Here is a 13,224-nt window from a genome sequence, read left to right on the forward strand (position 1 = left end):
GTTCATTTCATAATTGCCTGTAGAACACTGCTATACAAGACGACTCCTTTAAATTATTCATTTTCAAATTAAAATGACTGCTCTTTTTGTGTGTACATCATGTATTAACAGACTGTTCTATTCCAATCTTTTCTGTACAGCACAGCTGCTCAAAAAAATATATGTATATATATATATATATATATATATATATATATATATATATATATATATATATATATATTCAAAAACATATGAACTGAGTACTGCTTCGTTTTATTTTCTGACGGTTCAGATATGAAAAGAAAAGCAACTTTCGCTTGCAGAAAGCGTTCTTTTATTCCAGTTATGTCTGTACACGCAGCCGCTCAAATAAAAATATATTAAAAAAAACACATGAACTGAGTAACGCTCGTTTTATTCCCCCGACGGCTCAGATAAAGAAACAAGAAAGCAACTTTCGCTTGGAGAAAGCGTGATTAATCTAACGCCAAGAACATGAAAGCAATAATGGAAAATGCTTCAACGTAAAGTCTAAGAAAAATTAATACTCGAGAATCATTATGTCATCTTTTCATGGCGTTGTTCATTCTTTCCTTTTTTTTTTTTTTTTGTAATAAGTACAATGCTCTGGATTTTTTTTTTTTGTATGATCATTTTCGAAAATAAGGATCGTGCTATTGTGTATTTCTTTTTTTGGGTCGCAGCAGAAAACTTTTTTTTCAGAGAGAGAGAGAGAGAGAGAGAGAGAGAGAGAGAGAGAGAGAGAGAGAGAGAGAGAGAGAGAGAGATTGCTCCCAAAACACGAAATCTTTTGCAGGTATGTTTTATGTATTATTCTGAAAACCCCAATACAACTCGTCCACAAAGTTGCTCTACGATCAGAACTGATCAACAGTTATAAAATTTGTGAAGTATTTATAAAAATAAGGAAATAGAGGAAAATTAATTTGAGAGTAAGATGTTTAAATATCATCTAATCAGAAAAAATTACTGGTTAAATATCTATTATATTTAACTTAAACGCAGCATCAATGGTTCTTCAAAATCATATAAAGCTCTCTCTCTCTCTCTCTCTCTCTCTCTCTCTCTCTTCAGCCAAGGGAACAAACTGATTTCTTCATCTCTAACTAAAATTATTTAAAATTGTCTAAAAAAAGGAAATATATTGTTTTTCCTTAAACAAAGAAAAAAATTATATTCTGCGACACAAGAAAGATTTTTCTCTATTTTTATCAATTCAACTGAGTTTATTTTGCAAAAAAATACGTTGCGTTTCTTTTCTTAAAAAAAAAATTGTCTTTTCCTGTATATGGACAGCAGTGTTTTTTCTCTCTTGTACCCCTGGACTGAAAGAACTTCAATCCTTTGCTAATATAAACACAAATAGAATCAATTTTTTTCTCTTTTAGCGACTAAAACATGGAATTTCTTTTACATTTTAGCTACAGAACTTTTTCTATATTGAATTTATTTCCTTTTTATTGTAGATGAAAACTCAAATAATAAACTTTAATATAAAAAATAAAAACATCTATCGCTTTGATTGCGCATCAAAAGTTCCTTTTCATGCATTCCTGAAATTAACCGTCCAAACTTTATGCGCTGCTAAGTCTAAAAGTGGTTCCAGACGATCAACTTTTGTGATGCACTATTTTTCGCGTCAACAATTCGTTTCAGAATTTTTGCATCGATACTGAGCACGAACTCTTCCATGTGCCCCCTAGATGATCAAAGTTTCCGGCGCGATGCTGAGAACTGCATAAAACTTCTGATCGTCAAGCATTCCCTTAAGGGTGGAGCCAGAACTCACAATGCCTAAGAAAATAAATTTTTAATTGGAACTATTTTCAGGCAGATTAATGACTAAATAAACATATCCTAGATGATTATAGCTCATAAATTTTTTTATAGGTTTTGAGACATATTCCGAGAGCTTATACCATAGATCCGTCAATCACAGAGCGTCAAATTTCGTGAACTCTGTCCCATATGCACATTCATGATTTCATGTAAGTTACCCACTCCACAGATGGGTTTTCTTTGGTGCAATTGTAAGCATAATAGAAAACGTACGACCTTAATTTTTTCAACAACGAATTTTTAAAATTAAAAAATATGTACGCTTATATGATGGCTTATATGCATTATATATCACGATTTTAAGTACATCGGAGGACACGCACACACACATTATATAAAAATATCTCTTTGTTAAACAGAAAAATCTAATAGAGAGTAAAAGATAAAAAATTAGAAAGTTATTACAGGCTTCAGAGACCAAACTGTTTCCATCGACTGCAAGTTAAGAACGAAGCGGAGAATACAGCAGGCGTTATTTATACCAAGAAATCCAGATTTGTTTACTCCAGTTCGTTTAATCTTCTCTCTTAACGCTGTCTGGAGAAGCTTAAAACTCCCATGATCAGTAAACACAGTTTTGCCAGGGCTGATTATTGGCTTTTGAGAGGGGGTAAGTAATTCTGACAAGTCGTTATGGTTATGTCACGTTAATTTTATTAATTTTACAGTATATCATTTGCTCGTCGGTGAAGGATTTTCTATTCATTTTGATGGAAATAAACTGGCAAAATCATTCAAATCACATCATAATTGAGCACGCCTACGAAGTGGAGCAACAGAAAACCTATATTTTATGTTGAAAGGCAATTAATGTCCATATGGAATAATACTGTTGTTTAATGATTTTAAGTACATCGATTATGAAGGTTTATTTAACACGCTTGGTTTTTTTATGCACTTTTACAACCTGTACTTGTAAATATTTTTATATATATATATATATATATATATGTTAAAGAATATATATGGCGATATATATATATATATATATATAAAAAAATATATAATTTATATATATATTTAGGTGGGGATATATATATGAAATGGTTCTTCTCTGTTAAAACGTGAGAAATCTATCTAGGGCATTAGGTAGGCAGAGCCAGTTTTGAGTCGATAAAAGAGCCAAAGTGGAGAAGGTGGGAGTTATGAGTAGTCGTGGTGACCACGAAATATTTCAGAGACCAAAACTGTATTTGCCTGACGTTGTGCAAGTGCATACGAATGAAAGTGAGGAATACACAACCTCAGCGAACTTATTCGAAACAGCCCCAAGAAATCCAGAGGTCACCTTATCTCGTCCTCAAGCACAGTGCACTCCTCAAGTTCAGAGCATCTTAATCTTCCAGAAACTTACGTCCTCTCGGTTCGACAGAGGAAGATTTTATCTATAATCATCTCGCCCTCAAGAAATTTCTTTGTTTAATCAGGGCTGATTCCACCATCTGGCTGTTTTTGAACCGACAATTACGAGCAAAACAAAAATTATAAAAAAGGGAACGAGCGGGGATTCCAGTCTGCAAACCCACTTAACGTTATGGTTATTTATATGGTTAAAAATAGCTGAGCTCTATTGGCCATGCCATACTGACCTTTTGTGTTGCATTAATCCCTGGGGGAGTGATTTACCAGTAAAACCTTTATACGATTCGTCACAGTCGACGCAAGGCATTTCCATATCCCCTGTGTCTTTGGGGACTGGGCTTTTGTTGGTCGTTAATCAGGACGGCAAGGTATTTGGCAGGTAAAAGGAAAGAGTTAGAATTTCCAAGAGTCTGTGCCAACGTCTTAATCCTGTCCAGGTGTAGGATTTTAATTTTATTGTTGGGTGTCTCTCTGTTCTTGTTTTGCGGGGAACGATAGAATATTGTGTTAGCTTTATGGATAGCTTTCTCAATGATATGGTCAGGTTATTTCAAAGACGACAGCTGCCTACGGATTAGTTCAAATTCCTTTTTTTTAAGAAATCCGGGGAGCAAATCCGTAAGGCTCTTAAGAATAAACTGGAATTCGTCTCGTATAATTTATAGCAGCAATTGTCGGTTCAAAAGCCAGATGGTGGAATCAGCCCCGATTAAACAAAGAAATACGATGAATCTACCAAAAGGATCATGGGACTCAGATGTTATAGATAAAATCTTCCTCCAACCAGCGATTAAGAAGATTAAGGTATGATACATGTACTGTACATATGCTACCGGGGTCTAAGCGATGTCAGGCAGGGCAGCCGATCGAGACTACGGTCTACCCCAAAGCCAAATCAAAGTCCTTCAAAAGAAGGCATCGTGCTTACTCCATACAAAAATGGGGGGAAAAGCTCGTTAAAAGAAGAAGAAGAAGAAGAAGCTGTCAACTGGGGTGACGTAACGGGTGACCTCTGATTTCTTGGTATAAATACCGCCTGCCTGAATTCCTTCCTTCATTTGTGGGAGACAGTTTGGTCTCTGAAATATAGCAATAACTTTCTACCTTTTCTTGCACTTTTGGGCTCCTTCTATTAGATATATGTATATGTATATATATATATATATATATATATATAGTTAGTATATATATATATATATATATATACATATATATATATATATATATATATATATATATATATATAGGTATATATATAGAAATAATCAACACACAATCACGTCTGGAACAGAAATAAATTTCTGAGACTTGTATGGCCTAGTGGGCAGCGCCCTTGCCTTTCAATTGAAAGCCCTGGGTTCGATCCTGATGTGAGTCAGAAATATATATGTAAATATAGAGAGAGAGAGAGAGGGTACAGACAAAAGTCACAGTAATCTTCATACGAAAATTTCTCATAAAAATACGTACCACTGAAAGAAAATATTATCATCAAAAAGGGACAAAGAAACATGGGTGGAAACTTTGGAAAGCCTGCGTGGCATTTTTAAAGGGAAAACACCATCTATTTTTTTTCTTTTTATGGGTTACATAAGAGCTAATCTAGGTTAGAGTGTGTTTATCTAGCTATGTGAGACGAGAGAGGTACACGCTGTTTGTACAGATCATACTTAACTTCGAACCCTGTGTAGTTTACACGTTAAACTCTCGTGTCTGTGAGTGTGTTCACGCGCGTCAACAACTATGAAACGTAGCTCAAGTATCACCTACATATTTTCTTTTTATCCAGGTATTGAATACTCGTTCAAAATGCGTCTCGGCAACTATAAAAATACATTGATCTTTTGTTAAATCAAATCAAATGCATCCATAAAATCTTAGTTTTTTATCTTTATTTCTAAATAAAATATCAAAATCTTTTTTTTTTTGCACGTATTGGATACGCGTTCAAAACGCGTCTCGGCAACTTAAAGTTACATTAAACTTTTGTTAAATAAAATCAAATGCGTCCATACAGTCTCAGTTTTTTATCTTTATTTCTAAATAAAATATCAAAATCTTTTATTATTTTTATCCAGGTACTGAATAGCGTTCAAAATCCGTCTCGTCAACGTAAAATTACATTAATCTTTCGTTAAATACAACTCAAATGCGTCTATCCTATCTTAGTTTTTTTATTTTTTTAAATAAAATATCAAAATCTTTTATTATGCCACAACGAGAGCAATTTGAAACATTAATATCATTCCCTCGTAATAAAACACAAAGGTTTTCCTTTACCAGTTTATTTTTTAAATAACGTTTCTGCTCGTGATATAAAAACTAATCAGTCTCTAAGCTTCTCTATATCTTAGTGTATTTTTCTACGCCTACACATTTCAGGTTACTCGCTGTAAAAATCATTAAAGCGGAAAATGTTCTTGGAAAACGACATGGGAATTAAAATTCATATTTGCTTCCCAATTCAAAACGCCTTGGGAAATTTCCACAAGTTTGTATACTTCTACCCGACTGCGGGAGTCTAATTTCTAAGAAAAGATCATTTGATATCTATTCATCATTTAAATATATTTACTCAACAGCAGCTAAGACTTTGAATATATATATATATATATATATATATATATATATATATATATATATATATATATATATATATATATATATATGTATATATATATATATATATTATTATTATATATATATATATGTATATATATTATATATATGTGTATAAATATAATATATATATATATATATATATATATATATATATATATATATATTTATATTTATATATATATATATATATATATATATATATATATATATATATATATATGTATATGTATAATATATATAATATATATATATATATATATATATATATATAAAATCTAGTGTAATTAAATGTAAGTGGTGGTGAAATGACAGGAAAATGCTATGGAGTCAAAAATTCTGTCTCTATTATCGTTAATGTCTCCTGCCAATTTTCATTGAGGATTGGAACAGAGGCGAAGAATGTCCAGTATCAGTTTTAAAGGTGACTGACACACATTAATTTTTTTCCTAATATCTGAGGTCAGCCAACGATTTTAGAGCTTACCTACCAAGTTTTTTTCAGTTTTCTGTAAAAGAGAACTATTTAAAGCTGGTTGGTCTGTCCGTCCGCACTTTATTCTGTCCCTAATTTTTCTCTGTCCGCACTTTTTCTGTCCAACCAGATCTTAAAGACTACTGAGGGTAGAGGGCTGCAATTGGTGTTGATCATCCACCTCCAATCATCACATACCAAATTGCAGCCTCAGCTTCCAGAGTAGTTTTTATTTTATTTAAGGTAAAGTTAGCTCACAACGCATTTGCAGGCGCAAACACCTGTTTTGTCACCGCCGTGGTTTGTATTATTTGCCACGGTTCATACAGCAATTATACCGAGACCACTGAAAGATAAGATATATTTTCGGTGGCCTTGATTATAGGCTGTAGAAGCTGTACAGAAAACTCGATTGAGCCGAAGAACCTTAGGCGCATTTTTTACTTGGTTATCATTCTCAAACGGCCGTACGCCAAGGTTTACAGTTAAAGAAAAATTCTCGGTCGTATATATAACCGTTAATAAGCGAATTTACAACCGTAACATTTTTCCATCCCATCTGACAGCGACTGAAGTTATCTTGACGGCTTCATTGAAAAAAAAAATAACAGCTTACGTCTGACAGAAGATCTGAATATATTTTGAAAATGCCTTCTCGGCTAGATATTGCATCCGGTTTAACAAGAGAACCTACCAATGCGCAGGAATTAGCGTAGGATAATTTCCAAGACATGAATTCAACACTCATCAATAAGTATTTCATCTATAGTCCAGTGCAATATATATAGTGTGAAAGAAAGAGATATATATATATATATATATATATATATATATATATATATATATATATATATATATATATATATATATATATTTATAAATTATATAGATGTTATTCAACTAATTGTCATTCAACCAAATCTCGTTTTGAAATTCTCGTTTTAAAATTCTCCATTTGTCCTGTCTTGTTATGAATCCTGAATGAGAAATCCTGCAGAGATTTGGTTTCTGTTGCTGATCTTAGATAAGACCCAACGATCCTCTTCCATCTGCGAGTTCATGGTTGACTCAGACGAACTCTTCCTATTTCACGGACGTCAGTGTTGATGCTTAATTGATAATATTTTCAGGTGACATTGGTAAGCGGCCAAACAGAGTGATTGATGGAAAACAGCTTCGAAATCTCTCAACAGATGTGAATCAAAATTAAATAAGTATAAAATGCGCCGAAGTTTCTTTCTCGCAATCGAGTTTTCTGTACAGCGTATAATGCTGTATGAAACTTTCAGCCGCGGCCCATGAAACTTAGCCACGGTCCGGTGGTGGACTGTGTTTGGCACCTATATCTGTGCCAGACGCCCGATTCACGGCTAACTTTAACCTTAAACAAAATTTCAGAAAAACATTGACGCAGGAGTGCTGCAATTTGATATGTGCGATGAATGTAGGCTGATGATCAACATACCACTTGTGCAGCCCTCAGCTCCGTGTAGTTTTAAAGATCTGAGGGCGGAGAGAAAAGTGTTGACGGAAAAAGCGCGGACGGACAGACAACGCCGTCACAATACTTTTCTTTTTATAGAAAATTAATAGAAACTATATGTTAGAGGGCTGCAATTTGGTATGTTTTGATTGAGGGTGGATGATCAACATACCAATTTGCAGCCCTCTAGCCTCAGTAGCTTATAAGATCTGGAGGGCGGGACAGAAAAAGTGTGACGGACAGACAAAGCTGGCACAATATTTTTCTTTTACAGAAAACTAAAACTAATGACCTTGGTAACGGATTTCTGCAATAAAGTATTTCAAGACGGCAAACTGTTGCCATAAAAAACCATCAAGGGAGACAGCAAGGCTTCATAGAAAGCTCTAAAAACAATTCAATTCGGGGAATGTGACGCCCAAACAAGAACCAAACAAGCAGAAGAAGAAGATAAAAAAATCTATGCCCGCTGAATTATCAAAAACCCTCAGATATTAAAAACAAAATATGTAGACCACTGAATCGCGGAGATTTTCATTAACTCAGATGAATGTGCTGCCGCAGCGACTTCAAATATGAAATGTCACCCTCAAAGGAACTTGTGGATTCCAAGATGTACAGGGGGTCCTTCCTAAGGCATAAGTCCTAATAAGGACTGGAGGAAAGGGGCCGACAATAAGACTTCTAAACACGTGGGGATATTTCCACCCTAGCAAGATTCTCTCGGAAACCTGAGTTAATAAATAGGATGGGATTTCAAATGCGACCTATGAATACGCATAAATTCTCCGAATACGGTAAATGAGTTATTGAAAGGAATATTTAACAAAACTGATTTGTTAAACATGTGCCATACACAGTTATTACAGAAGTAATATCAAGGTCAAAACTCAGATTCAGTTCTAGTAAAATCTTTATGTTAAGTTGACGTATTTAAGGAAAAACGATTCGAAACCTAACTTGCACATCTAGGTCTTCAATGTAATAATAATAATAATAATAATAATAATAATGTTCTACAAGTTCCTGTAATTAATGTCTCACTGTCCCCCATAACAAGTTATATTAAGAGAAATTAAGTTAGTGTCATAAGAATCGCATTTTGCCCATTAAAAAACGGTGACCAAGAATTCTCTCTTCCTCTCACTCGTCTCTTTCTCTTCCTTTCTCTATCCCTCACTCTCACTCTTTCACTCTCTCCCTCATTTACCCAGTTCGTGCTCCACCAGAGATTACTCCATCAATCATTCTGTAAATTTGTCATCATTTCTGTCTCTTTTTTTTCCTATGAGTGCTGGCACCCTAAATGAGAGAGAGAGAGAGAGAGAGAGAGAGAGAGAGAGAGAGAGAGAGAGAGAGAGAGAGAGAGGCACATCAGCGATAGGGGGCCACTCCCCTTGTTTTTTGTTTAAAGGCCTCACTGCACCCAATTGAAGGGTTCCTTTGTGTACATGTCTTTTTGCATCCATGTCTTCTGCCTCACCCTTCTGACCGCGCCAAAGGCCACGATGATTACCGGAGAGAGAGAGAGAGAGAGAGAGAGAGAGAGAGAGAGAGAGAGAGAGAGAGAGATGGCACCCAAGTGATGGAGACGAAGGAGCCTGCTGTGGGAACAGTATTTATTTGTGTCCTGGTCAGAGGGATAAAAATGTCCGGGATATTTTTCAAATGTCAGGGACATTTTTCCTTGCTTGACCTCTGAAGAGCGAGAATGAAAAATCACAACGCTCTGCTTCTGCTGCAGTTGGCGGCTCGAATTATATAAATGGGAGACATGTTAAAGTCGCTGTTTGAGAGGCTTGCTTTGGAAAAAGGAGCACGTGCTTCTGAAGAGTAGGAAAAGTAGTAAAATTAAATATATATATATATATATATATATATATATATATATATATATATATATATATATATATATATATATATATATATATTAAGGAATTGAAGACATACACTGTTTTGTTTAACAAAAATATCTTCAGAATTTTTCCCATTTGCAAACTGACAGTTTATGGAATTATTAATAAATTAAGAAAAATATATCAATTACTTTGGAAGATGGAAACTCTTCAAAGTAAACTGCAACAAAATTTCGATTCATTAACCAAAATTTTTCGAATTTTCAAGCAAACAGAAGCAAAGGTCAACGTACATAAGTAGAATGTCGCTTATTTGCTCGTTATTATTCATTTTTTAAAATTTAGCATTAATTACACAGAGATAGTAATTGGAATTAAAACAAGATACAACATAAAACAATGGCGTAATTGAAGTTACATTACGTAAGTTAATCAATCAAAAACATGAATTGAATGATTTCTTTGTGTGTGTGTGTGAGAGAGAGATAGAGAGAGAAGGTGTAAAGGGGAGAGAGAGAGAGAGAGAGAGAGAGAGAGAGAGAGAGAGAGAGAGAGAGAGAGAGAGAGAGAGAGAACCCCTTTCTCATTATTCTCCCTCATTACTGAACTTCGTTTTCTCCTTTTCCTTGTCTCTCCCTGCTAATTAGCTGCCTTCTACTCGCCACGGCTTCCCGAAGTTAATTCTATCCCGCTTGTATTGAAGAAGTCTAAGGAACGACCTCAGTTTGTTTTCCTATCTGAAGACGGAATCTTCCCCATTGTGCCCTACTGTCTTGAGAACAATGTCATTATATCACCAATGAATGTCTGGGCATTCAACTGAAGCGAGTTAATGGCAAGACCTAAATTTTAATCTTCAAAACAACTTAAGTAGAGCCCTGGTGTTTTAGAAGTGTAGATGTTCTTCCTGAATACCTTTCACTGTGTGTGTGTGTGTGTGTGTGTGTGTGTGTGTGTGTGTGTGTGTGTGTGTACTTATTATAAAAATGTAAGAATATTTTCCAGATGTTTACTAAAACTGGCATATTTTTTGCCGTTGACTTTTAAAAACAAAATATTGATTACCTATCGGGTATTCTTTTTTTTTTTTTTTTGTGGAATAGTATTCGATTTTTCTTATTATTATATTTATCCAACACTAATTACTGTTCGTGTTATTTTGGGTCCTCTATTATTACCTCCTTACAATTCCACCACTTTACTAACTACTAGTTTATCCACATAATTTCATCCAAGTTTCTCCCATCTCTCTCCTTCGCAGCTTAACCCTTCCCTTCCCTTCCCTGCGTAAAAATACATCTCTTAATTTCCATACTTTCCTTCTCTTTCCCTTTATTAGTTTTCGTCGTAATCGCTCTCATAACTTTAATGGCCATACTTCGCATCCCAGTCACCGTAAACTACGTGCCTCGAATTTAACGGGCCGGAAAAGTTCCAAATAATTTGCGCGCTTATCTCAATGGCTTCCTGCTATCAGTAATGAATTTGGCGCTCTCCATCTCCAGCGAAATCGCCCCGGCAGCAACAAATAATGATCAGCCACGGCTAGCGTAGTCTGCAAACGCCTCGACTTATCACCTTATCGCTCCGCCAACGAAATTCCTCGATGATCTTCAAAGACCTTTACGCGCGCTGGGGTGGGGGTGGGGGGGGTGGAGAGAAGATTTGCTGCCCACGGAGGATTAATTCCCCGTGGCAGATAAACGGCGGATTAATATCAGTAACAGCAAGGGCAAAGCTCTGCCAGTATTATATCTGGCCAATGCATACGTCGCGTTCGCATCGGGTTTCGAACTGCTAGACCAAAAAGATTCCAATATATCCGCGTTGCGCAGAGGAGATGGGAAACAAGCACCTTCCGCCCAACTTCTCGAAGGCTTCCAGTAACGTCGTCAGCTCTTTATTAATCATCGCTGGCTCTCCAGGAAGAAGAAGAAGAGGAAGAGGAGGAGGAAGAGGGGAAGGAGGAGAAAGAGAAGGAAGAGGAGGAGGAGGTGGGGGGGAATGTTTTTGGAGGAAGAGGCTGAACTTCAAAATGGATGGAAGCTGCCACTTTACATGGTAATACCGACCGAATGGGGGTCGGCGCGATAAATGGGTCCCCACAAGGGAACCCATTAACTCCGGCTATACTGTTCCCGAGGGCTCAATCCATCAGCGCCAGGAAACGACGACGCTTCATTGCGCGCAACCAATTACCGAAAACATCTTGTTGGTCCCCGACGTGGCTATCGGCGTCAAAGTATTTATTTCAATTGGTGTCGGGGAGGCTTTGACGGAAGGGCGCTCTCGGAAATGTGCTCCTCGTCAGGGCTTCATTGTTATTCGCCCGGCGACTGTCGTTTCGGGAGATACCGGACAATGGATCGGATTCATGTGGCAATAAATCTTTTACTCTTGAACGCTGGCTGGTAATGACTGGTGCAATAAAGGACTCGAATGGGGGAGCGTTAGCGCGCGCATATACACGCGGACAAGTATAAACAAGCGCTCACATTTGTAACACAAGCACACGCAATTCAATATGGAAATAGAGCTAAATGTACACTGCACATGCGATGTCTATGATAAACAGCCATCTCCATCTCTCTCTCTCTCTCTCTCTCTCTCTTCTCTAATTATATATATATATATATATATATATATATATATATATATATATATATATATATATATATATATATATATAATGTATATAGATAGATAGATAGATATACATATACATATGTATATGTTGAATGTATACAGATATAGGCCTATATACACATACAGTATATGTATATATATTGATAGATAGATAGATATAGATAGATAGATAGATATACATTTACATTTATGTATATGTTGTATGTATATAGATATAGACCTATATATACATATATACATTTGAGTCACGGTACTTTCGTTGTTCCCCAAACAGGCGGAGTCTGAACGCCCTCACTCACCCCTGGTGATGAAGCAATTCAAAATTGTAATTCCCCTTAGGTGTACGTTATTCCAAAGGTTTAGTGAACTGGACACTGAACGACATTAAACCGGAATTTCATCTGACAAACAAGATTACAATTCTAAGTCATTTTGATAACTTAATATTTACAGTAGTCATTTTTATATGCAATTCCATCATTCTCTTTCCTAAAAGACGATTACACTAAGTTCTATGAGAATTTTCTGGAAGTCTTGTTCAAATTATCTGGTCCAAATCTAAACAAAAGAAGTTTATCTTGGATTCCAGTGTTCTGGAAATTTCATTCCAGCCGTTATCCGATTGCGGATCAAGGTTTCCTTGTTCCATAATCTTGCTCCATAACCATGTCAGTTTCAGAACCAAGATTATAATAATAATAATAATAATATCATAATAATAATAATAATAATAATAATAATAATAATAACACCATAGCTAACGTTTTAAAGTCGGTTGCCAGTTAACATATTCCACCAATGAATTCAGAGGTCGTTAAAGGAAAAAGAAAAAAAAATGAAAGATATAAAAGGTTCGATCTTCAAAAAGGCAAAAAATAAAAAAGCAAGTATTCAAATGAATCTCTCCTTCTTCCCTTCACCTAGAGAATTTTTTGAAAAGT

The sequence above is a fragment of the Macrobrachium rosenbergii genome, chromosome 15 (assembly GCF_040412425.1).
Source record: "Macrobrachium rosenbergii isolate ZJJX-2024 chromosome 15, ASM4041242v1, whole genome shotgun sequence".
NCBI classification, from domain to species: Eukaryota; Metazoa; Arthropoda; class Malacostraca; order Decapoda; family Palaemonidae; genus Macrobrachium; species Macrobrachium rosenbergii.